The sequence below is a fragment of the Chanodichthys erythropterus genome, chromosome 22 (genome assembly GCF_024489055.1).
Source record: "Chanodichthys erythropterus isolate Z2021 chromosome 22, ASM2448905v1, whole genome shotgun sequence".
Classification (NCBI taxonomy): domain Eukaryota; kingdom Metazoa; phylum Chordata; class Actinopteri; order Cypriniformes; family Xenocyprididae; genus Chanodichthys; species Chanodichthys erythropterus.
The window spans coordinates 34,065,960-34,076,575 of record NC_090242.1 but is presented as its reverse complement, the minus strand read 5'-3'; the positions used below and the strand labels follow the sequence as shown (position 1 = coordinate 34,076,575).

The following is a 10,616-nucleotide window of genomic DNA, read 5'->3' as shown; positions in this document are numbered from 1 at the left end:
TGTTTGTCATTATGGTTCTTGATTGCTTTAGTATTCTGTTCAGGTGTGTCTTGTCAATTATCTAGTTAGTTCCTCAGTTCACTGTATATTTAAGCCCTGTGTTTTGTTAATTTCAGTGTCTGTTATTGTTGCGTTTAGATGGTTGTTCTGTTCTGCGTTCATAAATCCTTTTACTGCTGCATTTGGGTCCTGTTCCTACTTACCCTGCAACTACCTTGTGACAATCAGTTGTGCTCAACCTCCACTGGAAAGCTGGAAAATCTTGTTTCTGTGCAATCATGGTCCGTTCAGGGAGGTTTCAGACACTGATGAAAAGACAGACAGACAGACAGACTGACTATTTAGGTGCCATCTTTTTTTCCAGGAACATTAGTTGTAACAGCAGTGTTGGGGAACATTACTTTTAAATGTTATGCTACATTATTCAAGTTCAAGTTCGGTTTATTTCTAAAGCACATTTAAAAACGGCCAGAGGCCGACCAAAGTGCTGTACAACAATTAGAGGAGTGTACATAAAATATGAGAGAAACAGTTAAGGCAAAGAACAAAAAGCAGAGAAATATTCACACTATATACACACATATTAAAGTTAGAGTTAAAAACTCCTTTGATAGTGTATTTAAGGGGCAGCATACATGAACATTATAATCACCAACTAATAAAAATCGATCAAAGTTAGTAGTGATAAACCCCAGCAATTCCGTTATTTCAAGGATAAAATCTTTAACAAGATGTGGAGGGTGATAGATCATGGCTATCAGAACCGGACCCTTCCATTCAAATCTCAGTAATTGAACTTCAAATGTAGAGAATGCCCTTATAGAAACCATTTGACAGCGAGAGAGGAAAGTCTGTTTTAGTACAGTCACCATTCGACCATTTAGATGTGGAGAGTTAAAAAATGAGCAATCGTTAGGGACCAATTCAGAAAAAGGACTTAGATCTCCCACCTGTGTCCATGATTCAGTTATAAACATAAAATCCAACTTGTGAGAGGAGAAGAGGTCGTTAAGTAGAAAGGTCTTGTTTGCCACCGAACGAGCGTTGATCAGATAAATGTTTATTAACTGGTTCAGTTCCTACTTGAAAGTCTGAAAGTGGCCACTGTTACTCCTTTACTTAAGAAGCCCTCTTTAGATACCTCTGTTTTAAATAACTATCGCTCAGTCTCTGTGGTTCCTTTTAGCTTTAAGATAATGGAAAAGGTTGTGTTGTGCCAACTTCAATCATTTTTAGAAAATAATCAAATTTTTGAGGTCTTCCAGTCTGGGTTTAAGCACTTTCATCTGCCCTGCTGAGAGTCTTAAATTATATTTTTGTGGCTACCGATGCTGGTGACTCTGTGATTTTAGTACTCTTAGACCTGTCTGCTGCCTTCGATACTGCTGATCACACATTGCTTCTGTCCAGATTGGAATCCCTTGTGGGGCTAAAAGGTTCTGTTCTTGACTGGTTTAGATCCTACTTATCTGAGAGATCCTTTTTGTCACGATCACCTGTGAGAGTGCCCTTCAGCCTCTAGAGGGCACTCCTTCCCGGACTCTCTGTTTCACCCATTTCATGAACTACATTTCCCATACATACTCCCCGGACTAATCACCATTCGTCATTGCACTCAGCTGTTTGTTATTTTGTCATTAGTGTCTGTGTATTTAATCTGAGTTGTTTCTGTCTGTTCTTGTGGTTCATTGTTTGATGTCACCCTTGGTCTGTTCCCTGTTTTTTTTCCCTTGTTCTCCCGTTTTGGTTTGTAGTTTTCTCGTTTCTTGTTTTATTTTTGGACTGTTGTTTGGATGCTGACCCCTGCCTGTACTCTGGATTACGCCTTTTGGAATTGCCCTTAATAAACACCCTTTGCTGCACTTGGATCTACCTTTTGCCTTTCTGTTCCGTGACACAATGAACCACCACCATTAAGATCCAGCAGCATGAGGACCATTCTGGCAGGCACTTGCAGGGAGCGCGTGGCACTGCTTGGGGCAGTGAGGGCTCTACGCCAGGAGGGAGAAGAGGTAGGATGCTTCGCCACGCTCTTTTGGACGATGGCGGTGGGGCTGAGGTACAACGACGCAGCACTGAAGGATATTTTTAATTGCTGCATTGATGATCCTCTACCTCAGTGTGAGATGGAAGGGCTACAGGACTTGGGTTTCTGGAGATTCGCCGCCTATCTCCGCCATCGGGTAGATTGGGCCTCACCAAGTCAACCAGGCAGTGTGCATGCTCCAGATCATGAATCCGTCTCTGAAGTCACAGGGGAGGTGGGCACTGAGCCTCAGCTTCACCCCGGTAAGGGGAGGAGGAGGAGAAGGAAGAAGGCTTCCTTCGGACGTCAAGGCCCGGAGGCCGCTCCAGTCAGTGAGCCCGCTCCAGCCAGTGAGTCCACTCCAGAGCCCGCTCCAGCCAGTGAGTCCACTCCAGAGCCCGCTCCAGCCAGTGAGTCCGCTCCAGAGCCCGCTCCAGCCAGTGAGTCCGCTCCAGAGCCCGCTCCAGCCAGTGAGTCCGCTCCAGAGCCCGCTCCAGCCAGTGAGTCCGCTCCAGAGCCCGCTCCAGCCAGTGAGTCCGCTCCAGAGCCCGCTCCAGCCAGTGAGTCCGCTCCAGAGCCCGCTCCAGCCAGTGAGTCCGCTCCAGAGCCCGCTCCAGCCAGTGAGTCCGCTCCAGAGCCCGCTCCAGCCAGTGAGTCCGCTCCAGAGCCCGCTCCAGCCAGTGAGTCCGCTCCAGAGCCCGCTCCAGCCAGTGAGTCCGCTCCAGAGCCCGCTCCAGCCAGTGAGTCCGCTCCAGAGCCCGCTCCAGCCAGTGAGTCCGCTCCAGAGCCCGCTCCAGCCAGTGAGTCCGCTCCAGAGCCCGCTCCAGCCAGTGAGTCCGCTCCAGAGCCCGCTCCAGCCAGTGAGTCCGCTCCAGAGCCCGCTCCAGCCAGTGAGTCCGCTCCAGAGCCCGCTCCAGCCAGTGAGTCCGCTCCAGAGCCCGCTCCAGCCAGTGAGTCCGCTCCAGAGCCCGCTCCAGCCAGTGAGTCCGCTCCAGAGCCCGCTCCAGCCAGTGAGTCCGCTCCAGAGCCCGCTCCAGCCAGTGAGTCCGCTCCAGAGCCCGCTCCAGCCAGTGAGTCCGCTCCAGAGCCCGCTCCAGCCAGTGAGTCCGCTCCAGAGCCCGCTCCAGCCAGTGAGTCCGCTCCAGAGCCCGCTCCAGCCAGTGAGTCCGCTCCAGAGCCCGCTCCAGCCAGTGAGTCCGCTCCAGAGCCCGCTCCAGCCAGTGAGTCCGCTCCAGAGCCCGCTCCAGCCAGTGAGTCCGCTCCAGAGCCCGCTCCAGCCAGTGAGTCCGCTCCAGAGCCCGCTCCAGCCAGTGAGTCCGCTCCAGAGCCCGCTCCAGCCAGTGAGTCCGCTCCAGAGCCCGCTCCAGCCAGTGAGTCCGCTCCAGAGCCCGCTCCAGCCAGTGAGTCCGCTCCAGAGCCCGCTCCAGCCAGTGAGTCCACTCCAGAGCCCGCTCCAGCCAGTGAGTCCGCTCCAGAGCCCGCTCCAGCCAGTGAGTCCACTCCAGAGCCCGCTCCAGCCAGTGAGTCCACTCCAGAGCCCGCTCCAGCCAGTGAGTCCACTCCAGAGCCCGCTCCAGCCAGTGAGTCCACTCCAGAGCCCGCTCCAGCCAGTGAGTCCACTCCAGAGCCCGCTCCAGCCAGTGAGTCCACTCCAGAGCCCGCTCCAGCCAGTGAGTCCACTCCAGAGCCCGCTCCAGCCAGTGAGTCCACTCCAGAGCCCGCTCCAGCCAGTGAGTCCACTCCAGAGCCCGCTCCAGCCAGTGAGTCCACTCCAGAGCCCGCTCCAGCCAGTGAGTCCACTCCAGAGCCCGCTCCAGCCAGTGAGTCTACTACAGAGCCCGCTCCAGCCAGTGAGTCCGCTCCAGCCAATGAGTCCGCTCCAGTACGGCATGCTCTCCCTATCAGTCCGATGATGGCCAAGAGGGCTGTCCTCACGTTTTATGTTTTGGCGGTCTTGCGTGCCTGGAGGATGCTCTCAGAACAGCCTCAGCCTGAGCCCGCTACCGTCCCAGAGCAGCCCCAGCCTGAGCACGCTGCCGTCCCAGAGCAGCCCCAGCCTGAGCACGCTGCCGTCCCAGAGCAGTCCCAGCCTGAGCATGCTGCCGTCCCAGAGCAGCTCCAGTCTGAGCACGTTGCCGTCCCTGAGCAGCTCCAGTCTGAACACGTTGCCGTCCCAGAGCAGTTCCAGTCTGAGGCCGCTGCCGTCCCTGAGTCCTCCACTCTCCCTGATACAGGCACGGAGACAGTTACCGAGCTGTCCGCTCCCCTTGATACGGCCACGGAGGCCGTCACCGAGCTGTCCGCTCTCCCTGATACGGCCACGGAGGCCGTCACCGAGCTGTCCGCTCTCCCTGATACGGCCACGGAGGCCGTCACCGAGCTGTCCGCTCTCCCTGATACTGCCACGGAGGCCGTCACCGAGCTGTCCGCTCTCCCTGATACTGCCACGGAGGCCGTCACCGAGCTGGCCGCTCTCCCTGATACTGCCACGGAGGCCGTCACCGAGCTGGCCGCTCTCCCTGATACGGCCACGGAGGCCGTCACCGAGCTGCTCGTTCTCCCTGATACGGCCACGAAGCACCCTTGGCCAGCCCTGCCGCCGCCGCCCAGACCTTCTGCCCTGCCGCCGCCGCCGCCCAGACCTTCTGCCCTGCCGCCGCCGCCGCCCAGACCTTCTGCCCTGCCGCCGCCGCCGCCCAGACCTTCTGCCCTGCCGCCGCCGCCGCCCAGACCCTCAGCCCTGCCGCCGTCATCCAAGCCTTCTGTCTTGCCGCCATTGCCCGGGCCGTCTGAGCCGCTGGAACCAGCCTGGTCGGTTCCTCCAGCGCCGCCCTGGAAATCAGCCAGGACTCCAGTCCTGCCAGTACCTGCCTGGTCAGTTCCTCCGGCACCACCCTGGCAATCAGCCAGGACTCCAGACCCACTGGAACCAGCCTGGTCAGTTCCTCCAGCACCGCCCTGGTGTTCAGTGAGGTACCCGGGATCTGGCCCACCATCCCTCCCCCTGATCCTCCTCCGGTCCACCTCCCTCCCTTTTTTGTGTTTTTGTTTGTTGTCTGGTGGAGCGTCTGGTAGCCGCTCCTTTGAGGGGGGGTCATGTCACGATCACCTGTGAGAGTGTCCTTCAGCCTCTAGAGGGCACTCCTTCCCGGACTCTCTGTTTCACCCATTTCATGAACTACATTTCCCATACATACTCCCTGGACTAATCACCATTCGTCATTGCACTCAGCTGTTTGTTATTTTGTCATTAGTGTCTGTGTATTTAATCTGAGTTGTTTCTGTCTGTTCTTGTGGTTCATTGTTTGATTTCACCCTTGGTCTGTTCCCTGTTTTTTTTCCCTTGTTCTCCCGTTTTGGTTTGTAGTTTTCTCGTTTCTTGTTTTATTTTTGGACTGTTGTTTGGATGCTGACCCCTGCCTGTACTCTGGATTACGCCTTTTGGAATTGCCCTTAATAAACACCCTTTGCTGCACTTGGATCTACCTTTTGCCTTTCTGTTCCGTGACACTTTTCTGTCAGGATCAGCGACTTTACCTCCTCTGCTGCTCCCCTTGAATTTGGACTCCCTCAGGGCTCCATTTTGGCACCATAGCTCTTTTCTCTCTATTTGCTTCCTTTAGGTTCGATTCTGAGAAAGTTCGGAGTATCTTTCCACTTTTATGCCGATGATACCCAAATCTACTTGCCAATGAAAAGAAACGACCCTTCTGCTTTACATACTCTATTTTCCTGTCTCAACAAGGTTAAACTCTGGCTAGCCATTAACTTTTTAACTCTCAATGACTCCAAGACTGAGATTATTGTTTTTGGTCCATCTGTTAAATTTGAATTTAATAATTCCGCCCTGGGTAATCTGTCTGCTTTTAATTCAAATTGTGTACGGAATCTTGGTGTTCTTTTAGATAGTCGGCTTACATTAGAAAAAACATATTTCCACTGTTGTTGTGTCGAGCTTTTTTCAGCTCCGCTTACTTGCTAAAATAAAGCGTTTTTTATCTGAAAAGTCTCTTGCGATAGCTAATCCACGCTTTTATAACTACGCGGTTGGACTGCTGCAATTCTCTGCTCTACGGTATCTCAAAGACCCAGGTTGCTCGTCTTCAACTGGTGCAAAATGCTGCAGCTAAATTTTTAATGAATAGTCATAAATACGACCATGTCACTCCCATTTTACAAGCGCTCCATTGGCTTCCAGTTCAATTCAGGATCAATTTTAAAATTCTTTTATTTTTCTACAAATGCTTAAATAACCTCGCTCCAAACTATCTGTCCGATTTATTGTGTCCCTACAACCCTCCCAGAAGTTTAAGATCTGGTAATCTTAACTAACTTTCAGTCCCTTGTTCAAGGCCTAAACGCAGAGGAGATAGAGCCTTTTCATTGGTGGGGCCGAGATTGTGGAATAGCTTGCCTGTCCATCTTACAGCAGCTCCTTCCTTATCAGTTTTTAAATCTCTTCTTAAAACTCATTTATTTCATCTAGCCTTTAATACTTGTTAATCTTTGCTTTTGTTTTGTTTCTCTTATTTTATTGTTACTATTATTGTTTTATTTCTTACTCATGTACAGCACTTTGGTCAGTCCTGTGGCTGTTTTAAAGGTGCTTTAAAAATAAATAAACTTAAACTTAATAAACATGTATGTATGTGTGTGTGTGTGTGTGTGTGTGTGTGTGTGTGTGTGTGTGTGTGTATATATATATATATATATATATATATATATATATATATATATATATATATATATATATATATATATATATACACACACACATATTATACATACATAAACACATACATATATACATATGCATATACTCATATACCTACATATTACATAAAAAATGCGAGAGAGAAAAGATGAGTTTTAAGCCATGATTTAAACTCAGATAAACTGGAAGCCATTCTAATAGAATTTGGAAGATTGTTCCAGAGTGTGGGGCCAGCCACATTTTAAAAGCTTGATTAGCTTGTCTTTAGACGGGTCTGGGGATCTTTAGGAGTAATTTTCCCTCCGATCTTAGTCCTCTCACAGGAGTGTAAGGGTGAAGTAGGTTAGTCAGATAGGAGGGAGCTAGATTATTCAAAGATTTAAAAACAAATAGTAGGATTTTATAATCAATTCTGTAATGGGTAGGTAACCAATGTAGAGATCTCAGGAGGGGGGGGGTATTATCGAATCTTTTACGCCTCTTCAGAAATCTACAAGTAGTTTAAAAATGCTGCAGCTAATCTAAGAACTACTATGAACTACTTGTACTTTGAGATCCCGTAATACAGGGAGTTGCAATAGTCCAGCCGTGATGTAATGAAGGCATGGATTGTAGTCTCTAAAGAACCCTTCAAAGGAAGGATTTGATTTTTGAGAGAGAACGAAGACAGAAAAAACTTGAACCAACAAAGGTACTTATTTGTTTGTCAAATTTCAAGCAGTTGTCAATTACCACTCCCAGATTCCTCACTTGGGGAGAAATAAACGAATTTAATGACTCAAGATCAGTTGGATTTTGTGTTCTGGAGTCAGAAGGGCTGAAGACAATAACTTCGGGGATAGGATTTAATACTGAATTTATAACAGAGAAGAGAACTTTTGGAGTGTGGTGGTGTTTGTCAATCAAATTAGAGAAGTAGAGAGACTTGGCTATCTTAACAGCGTTCTGGTACAAAGTCAAACAGTTTTTAAGACTATCAAACGAAATTTGCAGTTTGTCCTTTTTCCATTATTTGTCCATTAATGTTAACTTTGCATTCAAATGCAAATATAGCACTAATAATGTATCTTTTTGCCATTATTAGACAGGACAGTGGAGAATTGAAAGCAAAGTGGACCAAGAGAGGGGAAAACGTTTAGATTTAGTAGCAAACAATGGATCTCATGCAGATATTTGCCCAACTCATGCACTGCATAGCTCTATGTGACAACACTGTGAGGAAGAGAAGGGTTTTCAATTGATATTATCAGTAAATAAATTTAATTAAATAAATGGCAATGTGTGCTACTTATTTGAATGAAGTATTATGGTGTTATTTTAAAAATAGGGTAACATGTTACTTGTTTAGCAATTTGATTATATAATGTGTGTTACTTGTGTTACTTCCATCAATGAGTAACAATACAGGTCTATTATAAGTGTACTTTAAATGTATCTTGGATTTATTTTAATGGTCTTATCACTGAATGCCCAGTGTGGTCTAGCATCAAAAGTGAAAGTTATTATTTCATGATCCTCTGTCATGTTTATTGAAATATGCATCAATAACACAATTCTTACTATTAGGAGGTAATTCTTTGCTGTTACGTTGATTCTGTCCTTCAGTCGTCACCTCTTGGTTCTCCGGAGAAGCTTCAGTGGGGACTAAATAAGAAGAGTAAAAATTATTAAATGATGAAAATGTTATTTTATGTATTTTTGAGCAATATGAGAAAAGGGGGAGACTTGATGGTATTTAATGTTCAGTTATGTTGTAATTAGAACCATTTAAATTACACTTGGTTAACATTGTGGAGAAGAGTGGAGCATCTGTGGGCTCTGGACTGGTACAGCACGAGTCATTACTGCATTGCTCAAGGAGCGTTTAATGATTAGCATTTAGCATCCTAATATGTGTTATTGCTAGCTAATAGCTTGTTAGCTACCTAGTTTAATCTTATTATTCAGTCAGGTGGCATAAAAATATATAAAATTTAATGAAATTATCCTGTAATAATCCTGTCAGGGAACCATAAAATCACTTTGAGTACTTAATTGGGTCACTCAAAAATGACTTCATTCCATGATGTTGCAATTACATGAACAAATTATGTTTGTTTAACTTAACTGATTGATGTGGGACCAATGCAGATGATTAAATCATGTAACTCCAACCCAATCGTTTTTTTCAGTGCATTGTGCTATCATACCCGTTTTTCTTAAACAATCTTTCATCTCTCCATTCGGGGCTTGTACACACAGGGCTAATTCTAAATGATGGAGTTCTTGCTCTCTTCTATCCAGTTCCATCGCTCTTCTCTCCGTCACTCCCTCCTCAGATGGAGATCAGATAGAGACTGTATGATGCAACATTACAATTGTGTTATGAGCTTTTTTATACTTTGCTTCTCACAGATTATTTTACATTTATACATTCATTTATTCATTGGGCAAATATGGCTTTTATCCAAGGTGACTTACAGTGAATTCAATACACTCTATTCAATCTGTTTAGCTCTACTGAGCTAATGGAACACTACTCTTTCATCTCTCTATAGCTTTGGAAACATACTGCTTCATTTTTATATCTTCTAAATTCAGTCTGTTTTTTCTTAATTTATAATTTTTGTCACATTCCAACACAATCTCATGGCAATTTGTAATTATTTTACATTTTGGCAAATTAGTGGCTAATTCGTATGAATACTTACAAACTCATAAGTATGTTTTCATAGTTCATATGATCTGCTTACGCCCAAGTTTTCATCCGATTCACGTAGAATTCATATGAAATCGCCACTTCTTAAAACAGTTACATTTTCCTGTGAGATCAGCATCAGATTCTTATAATATGTTTTAACTTTTCTGAAACATTCCAAATGTTTTGTGAAAAAGTCTTGTGGTGTCTTTGCGTCAGTTTGTTAATAATGATTAGTTAATAGTACTGTCAGTGATCTCTGATACAAGATTTTAACACAAAGTATTTCTGTCCACAAACATGAGCTTTACACTATGTCTACACCAGATGTTTCAAACCCATCACTGATTAATGGGTTCAGCTTTTGATGGGATGTGATGTGACACTGTTTGGATCTGATGTAGACATGGTGTTAGACTCATATATTCCATGTTTGAGTATGGCATACTTCATCAAACCCAAACATCACATGTAACCATCCTTGAAGCAAGGATACTTGAAGGATGAATTCAGGTAAATTGAGCTACTTTTTGACATTGAAAAGACTGTCAAAAGTGTCTCAATTTATCTGAATTCAAACTACATAAGAAACTTTAAAAGTGCAATAATATATTTACACATATTCCTTATTTGTAAGTCACATTGGATCAAAGCATTTGCTGCTAAATGAACAAATGTAAAAGTGAAGTGTCACGTAAGCAGAATTACTATATCACAACTTTTTTTATTCTTATAAACATCTATGAATGAGAATTTATTATTAACTTATTATATTATTAATTATTATTAATGCTCAATTTGGTAAACTGCATCAAATGTATAAATTAAATAAATTAAAAAAAATATGACACACGCATGACCCCCCCATTTTCACCTGCAAGTAAGACATACAGTCATGTCACAATAATTTTTGCCTGACATTTTAAGAGTCTGATAATCATAACAATAAAATATTTTTAAAAGACTTACATATTTCAGCAGTTCAATATATTTCAAATGTTTCATTTGTTTAGCAGATTGCACCCAAATAATAAAGTGAACACAAATATCAGAGATTAAAAACGAAAACACAGTTATATGGATGATACATTGTGCTGCTGTCATTTTTCTCAAGCACAAGTTAAAACTACTGTGGTGTAAGATCTCACTGGCTGCATCTGAAAGCTGCCATGCTTCATCACTGGGTGTGTCAGATAAGA

General features: G+C 45.2%; 1 long non-coding RNA gene across 1 annotated transcript; it reads right to left on the bottom strand.

The window, feature by feature from the left end:
* Nucleotides 1-202: 202 nt before the first annotated feature.
* On the bottom strand, nucleotides 203-8,972 carry LOC137012398 (uncharacterized). Its single transcript, XR_010893565.1, has 3 exons — nucleotides 8,930-8,972; nucleotides 8,301-8,384; nucleotides 203-305 (listed from the first exon to the last, which is right to left on the bottom strand). It is a non-coding gene; the product is annotated as an uncharacterized lncRNA (long non-coding RNA).
* Nucleotides 8,973-10,616: the final 1,644 nt, after the last annotated feature.